At 38.6% G+C, this 12462-nt stretch overlaps 2 long non-coding RNA genes, 2 other non-coding genes and 1 pseudogene across 4 annotated transcripts; 2 read left to right on the top strand and 3 right to left on the bottom strand.

Moving 5' to 3' along the window:
• Positions 1 to 1147: 1147 nt before the first annotated feature.
• On the top strand, positions 1148 to 1220 carry TRNAR-CCG. Its single transcript has one exon. It is a non-coding gene; the product is annotated as a tRNA-Arg (tRNA).
• A 2291-nt stretch (positions 1221 to 3511) lies between these two features.
• Positions 3512 to 7255, bottom strand: LOC113881723. The gene is made up of 3 exons (XR_003508129.1): positions 6942 to 7255; positions 5789 to 5909; positions 3512 to 4497 (listed from the first exon to the last, which is right to left on the bottom strand). It is a non-coding gene; the product is annotated as an uncharacterized LOC113881723 (long non-coding RNA).
• On the bottom strand, positions 5300 to 5396 carry LOC113882317 (annotated as a pseudogene).
• LOC113881721 lies at positions 6880 to 12145 on the top strand. Its single transcript, XR_003508127.1, has 4 exons — positions 6880 to 6952; positions 7338 to 7657; positions 7819 to 8060; positions 10736 to 12145. It is a non-coding gene; the product is annotated as an uncharacterized LOC113881721 (long non-coding RNA).
• Positions 7366 to 7471, bottom strand: TRNAL-CAA. The gene is made up of 2 exons: positions 7434 to 7471; positions 7366 to 7411 (listed from the first exon to the last, which is right to left on the bottom strand). It is a non-coding gene; the product is annotated as a tRNA-Leu (tRNA).
• Positions 12146 to 12462: the final 317 nt, after the last annotated feature.

Here is a 12462-nt window from a genome sequence, read left to right as displayed (position 1 = left end):
CACGCCAGGCCTCCCTGTCCATCACCAATTCCTGGAGTTCACTCAAACTCATGTCCATCAAGTCGATGATGCCATCCAGCCTTCTCATCCTCTGTCGTCCCCTTCTCCTGCCTCCAATCCCTCCCAGCATCAGTGTCTTTTCCAATGAGTCAACTCTTCGCATGAGGTGGCCAAAGTACTGGAGTTTCAGCTTTAGCATCATTCCTTCCAAAGAAATCCCAGGGCTGATCTCCTTCAGAATGGACTGGTTGGATCTCCTTGCAGTCCAAGGGACTCTCAAGAGTCTTCTCCAACACCACAGTTCAAAAGCATCAATTCTTTGGCACTCAGCTTTCTTCACAGTCCAACTCTCACATCCATGACCGCTGGAAAAACCATAGCCTTGACTAGACCGACCTTTGTTGGCAAAGTAATATGAGTTAGGGGAGATCAATTTTTGCTTGCAAATGGAATGGATACCAAGATTAAAATCCAAAGGAATCCACTAAGGAGTTTAGACTTCAAAAGTTTGTTTTCTCCTCTGGAATATAGTCACCTGTTTCCAAAGAGTGCAACTTGTGTAAAACTCATTTCCAGCTAGCATCAATAGTTTGCCTTCAAATTTCTAAATTTGTTTATTAGAGGGTATTAAAATTCCTTCGGTCTGTATTTTCATTCTTGGCCAAAAGATTATTAATAAGGTCACAAACTCTAAAAGGTTTTTTTCTTAAAATCATGTGTCAAAATGGTTTCATTTCTGCAGTATCGTCCATAACAGAACTGAAAATGGCAGGTCTATAGCTTGTTGAGCTTTATATCTGCCTCCATTTCCTTTTTACCTCTCTGAAATGTAAACTCTAAGGTTTTAAACTCTAAAGTTCTTTTTATGCAGTGCAAATACTGTGATTTCTAAATATGGTTGGGGGAAGAAAAATCTGTTAAGCAGTCAAAGTAGTGGAGGCAAAGGAGAGGGACAGAATTGATTTAGAGAGATTGTGTGAAGATGAAATTTGGGGCAAGTAGCCTGACCATTACCTAGATTTCTGAAAAAAGAAGATGCATTCCTTCTTCCCGTTTCAGTTTAGTTCAGTCCAGTCAGTAGAAAGGCCCCCGCCCACGCCGGTCTACATAACTTTTGTACTTTACGTGAGAGGGGTCTCTCGCAGTTGGCCGCGTGGCCTAATGGATAAGGCGTCTGATTCCGGATCAGAAGATTGAGGGTTCGAGTCCCTTCGTGGTCGGTTTTTTTCCATTTGCTGGTCTGATTCCCTGCCAGGTTGGAGAGGTTTAAAATCTGATTTGTTTCCTCTCCTCTCTTGATGCTGTTGCCCGGTTGTGAGTGAGTTCAATCAATTAATCGGTCAATTCGTTCTTATTTAACAATTATATATTGGAGGCCTGATGTTTGACGAGTGCTATAGGCATGAACGAGGAGGGACTAGCACGTGTCCTCAAGGAGCTTACTTTCTACCGAACCCGACAAATGAAATAAACACAGAAACAAAATAACTAAAACTTGTTTCACGTCCTATGAAAGAAATAATTTATAGGCTGAAATAAAAAATTAGGGATGGGGGCTTCTTTAGACGGAATTTTATTAATCCTGGCTTAAGGAATAATAGTGCTATGATATAATAGCTCGCTGAGAATATGAAGGCACTTGGTCTTTACAAAGCTGAAATACTGAACTTTTGAGGGGGCAGGGATCACTTAAAAAATCAACTAAATGGGGAAATGGCTAGCTAAATTTCTGGAAACAAATATCTGACTAGGATTTCTATAATTGTAGCTCTGAATGGTTTGAAATAGATGTTCTCCAGATTTTCATTAGCTACCATAAATATAATTGCCTCTACCTCCTCCCTTTAGAAAAGCATAAAGGCAGAAGCCACCAAAGGCTTTTATTCCAATTGAACTGTACTCTGGAGCAACTTTTGTGTAGTCATGAACCTTTAGTTTTTAGCAAGAGCGCAAATGCCACAAATGGAACTGAAAACTATGGTATGATCCAGCAAACTCCACTTCTGGGTATATATTCAAAAGATTTGAAAATAGAGTCTCAAAGAGATATTTGCACCCATGTTCATAGCAGCATTATTCACAATAGCCAAGAGGTAGAATGAACCTAAATATCCTTAGAAGGATAAATGGATGAATAAAATGTGGTATGTACCATGGAATATTATCGTCTTAAATAAAAGAAAGAAATAGACCTTGAGGACATTATTCAAAGTGAAATAAGCCAATCACAAAAAGACAAATACTTTGTGTCCATTGACACAAGTGTTCAGTTCAGTTCAATTCAGTTGCTCAGTTGTGTGCATCTCTTTGTGACCCCATGTACTGCAGCACACCAAGCTCCCCTGTCCATCACCAACTCCCAGAGTTCACTCAAACTCATGTTCATCAAGTTGGTGATGCCATCCAACCATCTCATCCTCTGTCATCCCCTTCTTCTCCCGTCATCAATCTTTCCCAGCATCACGGTCTTTCCAAATGAGTCAGTTTTTCACATCAGGTGGTCAAAGTATTGGAGTTTCACCTTCAGCATCAGTCCTTCCAATGAATATTCAGGACCCATTTGCTTTAGGATAGACTGGACGGATCTCCTTGCTGTCCAAGGGACTCTTAAGAGTCTTCTCCAACACCACAGTTCAAAAGCATTGATTCTTCAGTGCTCAGCTTTCTTTATAGTCCAACTCTCACATCCATACTTGACTACTGAGAAAACCATAGCTTTGACCAGATGGACCTTTGTTGGCTAAGTAATGTCTCTGCTTTTTAATAAGCTATCTAGATTGGTCATAATTTTTTTTCCAAGGAGCAAGTGTCTTTTAATTTCATAGCTGCAATCACCATCTGCAGTGATTTTGTAGCCCCTCAAAATAAAAGTCTGCCATTGTTTCCACTGTTTCCCTATTTGCCATGAAGTGATGGGACCAGATGCCATATCTTAGTTTTCTGAATGTTGAGTTTTAAGCCAACTTTTTCACTCTCCTCTTTCACTGTCATCAAGAGGCTCTTTATTTCTCCAAAGATACATAGTCCAGATATACCTGTTTAAAGGAAGCAGCACGTAACCATTACCCCTCAGAATTCAGTTCAGTTCAGTTCTGTTCAGTCGCTCAGTCATGTCCGACTCTTTGCGACTCCATGAATCGCAGCACGCCAGGCCTCCCTGTCCATCACCAACTCCCGGAGTTCACTCAGACTCATGTCCATCGTGTCAGTGATGCCATCCAGCCCTCTCATCCTCTGTCGTCCCCTTCTCCTCCTGCCCCCAATCCCTCCCAGCATCAGAGTCTTTTTCCAAGGAGTCAGAATTAGGAAAACAATATTATCCTTTAAGGAAGGATAATATTTACACCACTGGCATGGTCAAGCAGACATTCCTATCTTTGTACAGGTGCACATTGTACATTAAAGAAGGCCCTGTCAGACAGGGACTATGTTATGTTCAAATTTTCTTGTGCAGCCTTAAAAACTTAAATTCTATTCCATCATAGAATATATGAAATAATCAAAAGTACAATGGTGATTACCATTTTATGGGAGGGAGGTAAAAATGACAGTTGTTTAATGGATACAGAATTTCAATTTTGCAAGATAAGGGTTCTAGAGATCTGTTCCACAGCAATATGAATATTTCTAAAACTACTGAACAGTACATTTATAATGGTTAAGACTTTTTTTTACAATAAATAAATATTCGTTAAAAAACCAGTTGGCTATAAATGTATGGGATGATTTCTGGATTCTCAATTGCATTATATGTCCGTCTTTATGCCATTACCATATCATGTTGGTTACTATAGCTTTATACTAAGTTTTGAATTGAGGAAGTCTGAGTTCTCCGCCTTTGTTCTTCTTTTTCAAGATTTTTGTATGTTCATATTGCAATTTGGTATGAATTTGAAGAATGGCTTTTTCTTTTCTGTAAAAAAATTTGTTGGAATTTTGATAGAAATGAAATTGAATCTGTAGATCACTTTGGATAGTATTAACATCTTAACAGTATTAAGTCTTCCTATTTAGGAACTTGGAATCTCTTTCCACTTATTTGAGTCTTCTTTAATTTCTGTCAGCAATGTTTTGTAGATTTCAGTGTACAAGTCTCTCATTTCATTGGTTAAATCCATTCGTGGGTATTGTATTCCTTATGTGCTATTATAATTGAAGTTGCTTTCATAATTTTCTTTTCGGTTTGTTCATTGCTGATATAGAAACACAACTGATTTTGTATGTTGATCTTATACTCTGCAACTTTGCTGAATTCATCTATCAGTTGTAGTTTTCTTGTGATCATGTCATGATATTGCCATCTGTAAGTAGAGACAGTATTACTTCTATACTTTCCATTTGAATGACTTTGATTATTTTTCTTGTCTAATTGCTTGAGAATGATGTTAGCTGTAGTTTTTTCTATAAATGTTCTTTATCATATTGAAGAAGGGCATGATATTTTAAGTGGTGAAATACAGTTTGCTTCTCACCTCATGTTCCATGAAATGGAGATATCTGTAATAAAAATGTATGAAGTTGGGTTAAAATAGGAATACTGTCATTTCAAGTGCTACTTTTTTATATCATTTATAAGAAATTGAGGGATATTAGAGCTGATGAGTTAACTGACTTCTCTAGTAAATTTCATAGAGAAATCAGACTTGTACTATGGCTTTCCTAGGAACCCTCTGATGGTAGACCACACTCATCTCATTTACAGTCAGACCTCCATATCTGCAGGTTCTGCAGCCATGGATTATAACAACTCCATATCAAAAATATTCAGAAAAAATATTCCAGAAAGTTCCAAACAGGAAAACTTGAATTTACCATGCACCATCAACTATTTACATAGCATTTACGCTGTACTAAGTATTTAATCAAGAGATGATTTAAAAGTATAAAAGAGAATGTGTGTAGGCTATAAGCGAATAATTATGCCACTTTATATGAGACTCAAGTATCCACGGATTTGGCATCTGTTGGTGGTCCTGGAACACCATGGATACAAAGAAACAACTGTATATCCACTCATCAATAGGCCTGTGTTGTAGTGGTTATAGTTTGGTCACATTTGGACCTACTTTCTATATTGGGTATTCCACATTTTTTTTAAGTATCTTTTTTTATTTCAGCTGGAGTTATCCATAATTTAGTTGAATTTTTAACTTCACTTTAAAAATCTTAGACTTGCTTTATGCTAGTCAATATTGGTTAGGTCGATCATATGAAATCAGTTACTAGGATGAAGCTTATCATTCTAAGAATAGCTTAGTCAAACCTTCACTTATTGATACTTTAACTTTTAATTTCTTGTCAAATTATGGAATGCTTCACAAATTTGCGTGTCATCCTTGAGCAAGAGCCATGCGAATCATTTTCAACTTTAGTATGTGTGCTGCCAAGGCGAGCACCATTCTGCATTATTTATTCACATTTTAAAAGCCAAACAAGTCAGGCACTCATTCCCGATTACCTTGCAAACAATTTTTAGCTAGTATGCAATCATGTGTTTTCTAAACTTTTTTGATATACTTAACATCTTTTTCTGAAACAGAAAGCAGGGAATTATGAGAGTAATACAAACAACTCTTTTTACAAGGGAAGTCTCAGAGTAAATGAATACTTCCAATATTTCACCTATCTTCTGAGTTTCAAAGTTTTCAAATATCTACAGGCTTTAATTTTTAAATAAACCAGCTTTCTTTTCACCCACCTAGTCTCTTACATTTTGACTATTTCAGGATAAAAATCAATGATCAAACAAGTACAGTCATGAGTGGTCATAATGACAGAAATACATTACCATGCATATATGAATCTTCAATAGCTGTCATTAGTCTTGGAATCTGGGATATGTATATTCTTCTCCTGAGAGATAAGGAAATCCTGGAATATGGTGTTCCTGAGCAGAATCAGTCATTTGACTGGAATATAAGCAACATAAGGTATAAGTTTATTTTACGAGTTTAAAAAAATTAAATTTTAATTTTAATTCTATCCTATTCCATTTTATTTTTATACTTTTACTGCCATGGCTCCAGAACTGCATTCCTTGGTACATAAAAAGCACTCATGATATACTTGATGGAAGAATGGTGATTAAAAATACCCTAAATGTCTAGGGGGAAAAAAAGTGGATAAATGAAATAGACTATATCTATCCTGTGTACTTATTTGCAACATTTCATTCTAAGGAAAAAGATAGTGTTTACACGGAAAGAGCCCAAGATACATTAGGTTTAAAAAAAAAGTCAGAGAATGGTATACTTCCTATGACTTCATTTCTGTAAAAACAAAATATTTATATATTATATATACATGAATTCAGAGAAAATAGGAGTGTACAAAATATAATAAAATATTGTTGGTGGTTAGATTTGGAGGAGAAGAAAGGTGTAACTTTCATATTTTATTCAGGAGTTAAAACGGCACTCAGTTTTGACTAGGAAACAAAACAATAATTATTAGATGCCAGCGAGGGTGTGATTGTGCCTAATTTACAAAGGAAATGTTTGAGAACTAATTCATGACTTTTGAACACGGAGAGACCATGTTCAATATAAAATAAATAGATCTATATTAAAATCCATAAATTTATATATATTTATAGACCCATAAAATCCATAAATCTATATATCGTTAATTTCTTATAAATAATATAGATCCATAGATCTATATTAAAATCAATAAAAATGCAATCGATCTATATTAAACATCTATATAAAATATCTTTGCAGACAGCAGTGTGCAGTGGTAAAGAATCCTCCTGCCACTGTAGGAAACTCAAGTGACGCGGATTCCACCCCTGGGTGGGGAAGATCCCCTAGAATAACAACCCGCTCCAGTATTCTTGCCTGGAAAACACTATGGATACAAGGAGCCTGGAGGGCTGCAGTCCATGGGGTCCCAAAGAGCTGGACAGGACTGAACCACTGAGCACACACACGAGCACTAACGTGAGCCACAGGTGAGTGGGCTTGGCAGGGAGTGCTGCAGGAAGTATTCACGGCCGGGCCTCTGGGAAGAAGCGGAAGAGCAACCAGGAGAAACAGGCGGGGCACCGGACCACGCCCACTTTCTTCTCCAATACCAAGGGAAAGGGAACTATCTGAGTTCCAAATCTCGCTATTTTAACATTTCCTCGCGCTGTCTCAGAAAAACCAACCTCTTGTACTCTCCCGTCATTATTAATCCTTCGCCCCAAATCTCGTGACTTCCAAAAATATCGCGATGTTTCAACTTTTACTATTTTTCGTTAGCAGTCCCTGTGAGAAATTTTTTAAAGTCCGTTTTTAACACTGTGTTGGTAAATTACATACGCATATTGCTCTTCTCAATATATTTTGTTTTAGAAATTAGAAGATGGGAAAAAAAGGAATGTGTCAGAAGTGGGATTCGAACCCACGCCTCCATACGGAGACCAGAATCCCCAAGGTGGGGAAGCTTCGCTTGAGTCTGGCGCCTTAGACCACTCGGCCATCCTGACACCTCGTGAAAAACAGAAAGATTTTCCACTAAAATAGATCAGCGTCTGTGTGACGTATAGTCCAGGAAGAAGTTAACTTCCGGATCGAGACTAAAAGGCCACCCGTGGCTTGAAAAGGAAAACAGCTTATGTTTCTGGAGGGAAGGAAAGAAAGAACCGAACGACGTTTATAGCCCAAGTCACTTGGTAGGTTTTCCAGCCTCTCATCTTTACCGAAACCCTGAGCGTGGTTTTTGCCCCAGGCTTATTTTTGAAGACAGTTTTTGAGGAACAATAAAAATCCAACAAAAGCCCCAGATATTATGGCATAGACCATTTTATTGTCTCTGATTCCTTTTCGTCCCCAGATATGCCTTGCCACTGGAGAAGTGTTTGTTTGGGGCTCCGAAAGTGACGGCCGAGGAACAGCCTTGGAAAGTCCTGTAGGGCGACAACTCCCGCCGATGCAAGACTTGATGAGACCAGTTTCTACGCAAGAGCTTGACCTGTCCCAGGTCCGGAGAAACTCAGTGTGACACGCTTGCTTCCCGACCTTCCTGGTCACTCTCGGATATTCCTGATTGAAAGTCTCCGTGGCGTCCATTGCCAGGTAGTAGATAAAATGGCGATTTTTAAAAGGGATGGCGGGGTGAAAATAAGGGGAACGTGCCACACTTCCTGACTCAGACTTTTTCAGCTCTTTCTCAGCTTTGTGCAAAGTAATATGAGCTTTGAGTCTGGAAGGTCACATATTTTAATGAAACCTTGAAGGGCAAAGAGTAAGAAATTATTCTTCCAACTAGGCTGAAAGCGAAATATTTTCAGATGTCCGTAATTATTACCTTAAATTCTACAAGTGGAGTCACTAGATCTTTATCCAGTTTAATTTAACTTTATATTGGAGTATAGTTGATTTACAATGTTTTGTTAGTTTCAGGTGTACAACTCAGTGATTCAGTTACATGTATACATATATCCATTCTTAAAGTTTATCCAGTTTTAAAAGCTTTTAATACACACTGCCCACCTACCTCCCCAAATTCTGAAGCAATTTAGTCATGTCTCGGAGAAGGCAATGGCACTCCACTCCAGTACTGTTGCTTGGAAAATCCCATGGACGGAGGAGCCTGGTAGGCTGCAGTCCATTGGGTCGCTAGGAGTCGGACACGACTGAGCGACTTCCCTTTCACTTTCATGCATTGGAGAAGGAAATGGCAAGCCACTCCGGCGTTCTTGCCTGGAGAATCCCAGGGACGGGGGAGCCTGGTGGGCTGCGGTCTCTGGGGTCGCACAGTCGGACACGACTGAAGCGACTTAGCAGCAGCAGCAGCAGAATCATGTCTGACTCTTTGCGACCCCATGGACTGTAACCCGCCAGGTTCCTCTGTCCATGGTTTTTCAGGCAAGAATACTGAAAAGTGAAGTCTCAGTTGTAGACTCTAGCCTACCAGGCTTCTCCGTCCATGGGATTTCCCAGGCAAGAGGACTGGAGTGTGTTGCCAGTGGACTGCAATTTCCTTCTCCAGAAAATCTTCTGGACCCAGGGACTGAACGCACATTACAGAAGATAACCCAAAGATGACCAACAGAATACTGTGATTAAACGGTTAACAACAAAACATTTTGCTGGGTGACACAGTTTTATTAGTGAGGTTCAATATTCATGTTTCAAGGATTTTTATATTCTTCTCTAAATTGCTTACCCAGCCTTTGAGGTGTTCATCCTTCCTTGAATTGTGAAACTCATTTTACGAAAAATAAACCCTTCTGATAGTCTTTATTTACTAAGAACCCAAGAAGAAATTTCTTTTACTAATAAGAATCCTATTAAGTCCCTTAAACACTACTTTCCATGTATAGAAACTATAGATATAAAACTCTAGTTTTATAGTGAGCTATAAATTTTACAAGGTTCTTATGTGAGTCTTTAAAAACCAAACTGTGGCCCACATTTAATGTGCTTATAATGTTACCATTGCTAACATTTACTTTTATTCCTGGTCATTTTTTAGTTCCATCTCTTTCTTCCTTTATGGAATATTAAACTCCTGATATTTTGATTTTATGCTTTAAATGATTTGAAGTACTTTCTGGAATAGGTAAGGTATAATTAAATATGTAAACAATTTTACAATTTATTAACAATGCTTACTGGGCAACAGATCTTCCCAGAGGCCAGTGTACATTTTTTGAAAACACCTGAATGAAGGATTTTGAAAGGCCTCAAAATTTAAAAGGGTGGGGCTTACCTAGTGGTCAGTAGTTAAGACTCTGCTTCTACTGTGCAGGGCACAGGTTCCATCCCTGACAGGGGAACTAAGATCCCACATGCCTCGGGGCTCAACAACAAAAAAAATTTTCAAGAGTGGAGGGGACTAAAAAAAGATGACTATGTTTGCTTATACCAATTTAAAGAATAGGATTTAATTTCCCACCTTGAAATTAATCTCTTCACTGTTTTATGTGGAAATGTACTTGGGGCAATACTGTTATATTTAAGTATTGTTTGCACAATGTAAAATCTAAGGTATTAATGCTTTATTAATATTCTAGCAAAGTCAGTTCACCTAGAATAATCTACACTGGTTTGACTGAACTTTCTCATTATTCTTTACAAAGACCTCTCAAAGAAATTACCGGGTTAAAGGAGGTGCAAGAGTGTAGTGATTTAATTGCATAATCAAGTCAAAATTTATTGCAGGGCCATGTTAGTTTGTACTAACCTCTCAACCTCAAGAAAAAGTGCCCTAAGGAAGAAATGCAGATCTAGGCTTTCCGTTTCTCCTGACCACCATGGTTGGCACTGAGGTCTCCTGAAAGCACAGTGTTTCACTTACCCACAAATGGTCTTTTGCCTCATCCCACTATTTCATGTTATTTTTTTCTCCTCTTAATTGACTTTATTAATTTTTCCAAGGACAGAGTTAGGTTCTCTTGTATTCTCAACAGTCAAGTTCATCTGGGGCACCTAACACTGTTTAACTTTTTTTTGAATGAATGAATTGTTGTCATGCATTTGTGAAGAAGCAACCCACAAATCATTGGTACACTAAGAATCTTTCTAGTTTTGCTGGGAGATGTGTGATTTCCATCCATACTTTGGTCACGATCACTGATGAAGATGTTAACAAATGGATCTATTTACTATATGCTAGCTCTTGCTCTTACTTTCTTAGTGCTTTTAAATGTTGCCTTTAAGGCAACTGTCATGTGCATTCTCTCATCTTGTCAACTGCGTATCCTAGATGGCAGTTTCCTTTCATTCTCTGAAACTTTCCCTTCTAGGCCTTGTCTGCTCTTGGGGAAGATGCTCTTCTGTACCCACCAGATCAGTATCAGAAAAAACAAGAGCAGCTGAAGACAAACACAATTTTCCTGAGGCAACAAAAAAACAAAAGAATGAGTGGTTGAAGTACCACTCAACTTCAAATGTAATATGTAATTAACTTCAAATGTTCTAAGGACCAGAGAGGAACCAAAAGAACTGGATCCCATGTTTGCATAAAGGGGTCCATATTGTGACCTGATGAATTCAAATGCTTACCTTCCTGCAGATCATTTGCAAAGTTCATTTAACTTCATTCAAAATGACAGGTTAAAAAATGTTCTTTTTAATACCTCTAAACCCACCACCCATAAGAATCATAAGATAAACAGTACAAAACACATCAATTCACACCCTCCTTCTCTACCCTGTCCTACACGTGGCCCACTGGTAACCACAAACCTTTTGTCCATATCATAGAAAGGGTACTGTAAAGTATACAGTCTTTTTGAGACATTTTCCCATTCAGCATTGTTAGTAATATTCAGTCTTGTAGTATATCCCAGTTCAAATTGAAAGTAGCTTTGCTGAATCCAAAGAGGTTGCTTACCGCTGCTCCAGCTGCTGCTGTTAGTAATAAAAATTCATTAAGATGCTGCTCCTATTAGCACTGAGTCTACTGGAGATAAAGCAGATCCAGTGTGAGACCTTTTGTTAGCCTGGAGACAGCTCCGTCAGTCAAGCAGCAAGGATCAGGGAATCTTTCCTAGGGGCACATTTTCTTGGGACTGGTACCAAGAAAGGTGCCCTCTTTATGGGCTCTTATTCTTCATCCTTGTCCCAATGGACTATATTAAGTGAAACTGAAATGCCATTCTGACTGGGTCTCTTTACGCAGTTTTCCAGTTGCGAATTCTTGAATCTAGAATAGACAGACTTACTGTTAAAGGCAGGTATCCCAGGTCAACAGACTGGCATCCCAAGGCCTCAGTCTCTACCTTTCCATGCACAAAAGCATAATCCATAGATATTGTGAGGCAGGATATGATGTACGTGGACATGTATTTCACCTCAGTCTGAATCCTGGCCCTGTTGCTTCATAACTGTACACCTTGGATAAATCACTACCCTCTCTATGCTTCAATTTTCTTGTGTAAAATAAAGGCAACAGTATCCACTTTATCTTGTAGGGTTGTTAAGAGCATTAAATAAGCCATTGTACACAAAGCACTTCATACTATGTGCTAAGCACTGCTCTATATCTGTGTAGTAGTATTTTATATACATAATAATATATATGTTAGCACATGTATTTATATCTATTGAGACTATTCAGCAAAAGCTAACCTAGCCTCATGGAAGCCCCTCTCTGTAGCTCCTGGTTATTTCTCTTAAAACCTTTGAATAAATACATGTATCAGGACATATCACCAATGCATGATCTTCAGCCATGAACTACAATGTTGGGTACAAGACTAAGACCACAAAATCTGTCGTCTTGAGGTCATGTCCAAAAGCAGAAAAGATCGAAAACCTCCTGGAAAAGAGCTGTCCTCTCAGCCTAGTTTTCCCCCTCAGAATGTGGTGACCTCCATGACCCTAAGGGCTTAGGCCGCTGCTTCTGAGGTGGGAAGCAAGCTCTGGGCGCTCTGATCTATACCAAGCATCGCTGCACACCCACTGTCAGTTATAATAAGGACTTGAGAGAACACTTTCCCAGAGAAGTGACAGGATTCGCCAATACAAA

This window comes from Bos indicus x Bos taurus, chromosome 23 (assembly GCF_003369695.1).
Source record: "Bos indicus x Bos taurus breed Angus x Brahman F1 hybrid chromosome 23, Bos_hybrid_MaternalHap_v2.0, whole genome shotgun sequence".
In the NCBI taxonomy this organism is placed as follows: Eukaryota; Metazoa; Chordata; class Mammalia; order Artiodactyla; family Bovidae; genus Bos; species Bos indicus x Bos taurus.
This window is presented reverse-complemented; position numbering and strand designations above follow the sequence as displayed.